A 1,569-nucleotide genomic window follows, 5' to 3' on the forward strand; every position below is an offset into this window, starting at 1 on the left:
AAATTTAGAAAGACTAATTTATGAAAGAAGGAAAAAGGAATGGAAAAATCTTTATGTTATTTTCATGTTTTATCAATAACATTTTTAAGAAATTGCCTTTTATTAAAAACTTTTAAGATATTTTAATTTAATCAATGTTATTGATTATATTTTTTATAATCCTTTTTACTAAAGGTCGAAAAGCTTTCATTATCTTTCATCCTTATGGACCTGGTTTGTTTCATGAATAGATTTGCACGTATGGGTAGAAAGCAAGGAAATGAAAAGTTCATATTTAAGATGAAAAAAAGATATAAAGATAAAGAAATAAAAAGTAATTTTTGCTAAGTGTCAATCACACAAAATTAAAAAAATAAAGTTGAAAAAGAAAATTAATAAAAATATGATAAGAAAAGGAAAGAAAAAGACTCCCATGGCTTCTGTGCACCTTCCAAATGTGTTCACATTCAATTCAGTCCTTTACTGTTAAAACAAAAATGAGAAAATGATTTTGAATTGATTGTTTGTATTTATATGGAACTATTTGGAAAGAAAAGTTAGATTAGCGGAATTGTTATTTGGTATAATCTCAATTGATATTAGAGATTTGCGAAAAATGAACCCATATTTACTTATATAACTTTGATTTTGCTTTTGTTTCAAGTGGTTTTAAGATAATTTTTTAACCAAATTATATTATTTTTGTTAGAGAAAAATAATTTATAACTTTTGTTGGAGAAGAATAATTTATGGATTTTACTTACATAAATATTTAATATTTATTTAATATTTATTTTTATATCAAATAAATTGTATTATTTTTCTATTACAATAATTTTTTTTTCATAACTATTCAGTAGCATTTTCTTAAAAAATAATTCTAACTAATTCAAAAATAATTTTATATTACTAATAATTTGATAATTTTCATTATTTATTAAAACATTTTTTAAATTTACCACATCACTAAAATCTTACACAAATTTTCATAAATTTTATTTTTAAATTTAAATCATTTTCAAATTTTTTAAAAAGACAACACTTAATTTATTTTTATATTTACTCAAATCCATTAATTTTCTCCCTCTCAAATTCACCTTTATTATGATTTTTTCAGTTTGAAAACTTTAATACCCTTTTCTCCACCTAAAAGATTTTGATTTTTTTAACAAATGTTTTAATAATAAGAAATGTACGAGAGAAGAAAATAAAAGAAGTCTTGAAAGCCGGAAAATACTCTCAAGGATAAGATTATTTTTATTAAATGTATGATTTTTATCATTTTCTCGTTCACTTGTCATTTGTTCACTTGAATGCATTTAAAGGAGAGTGATTTAAGAGATTTAAGATAAATTAAAGGTAAATTTTGTTATTGTTTATTTGAATGGATTTGAAGGTAAGTAAGAGTGAATTTGGAAGTAAAAATTGTAAAAACTAATATAAGATTTGATTGATGTGACAGATTAATAAAATTTACTTTCATATTCACTTTTATTTATTTTCAAATTCATTCAAATAAACAACAACAAAATTTACTTTTTCTCAAATCTCTTCAATCACTCTTCCTAAATTTATTTAAGTAAAATAAGC

The sequence above is a fragment of the Vigna angularis genome, chromosome 5 (assembly GCF_016808095.1).
Source record: "Vigna angularis cultivar LongXiaoDou No.4 chromosome 5, ASM1680809v1, whole genome shotgun sequence".
Classification (NCBI taxonomy): Eukaryota; Viridiplantae; Streptophyta; class Magnoliopsida; order Fabales; family Fabaceae; genus Vigna; species Vigna angularis.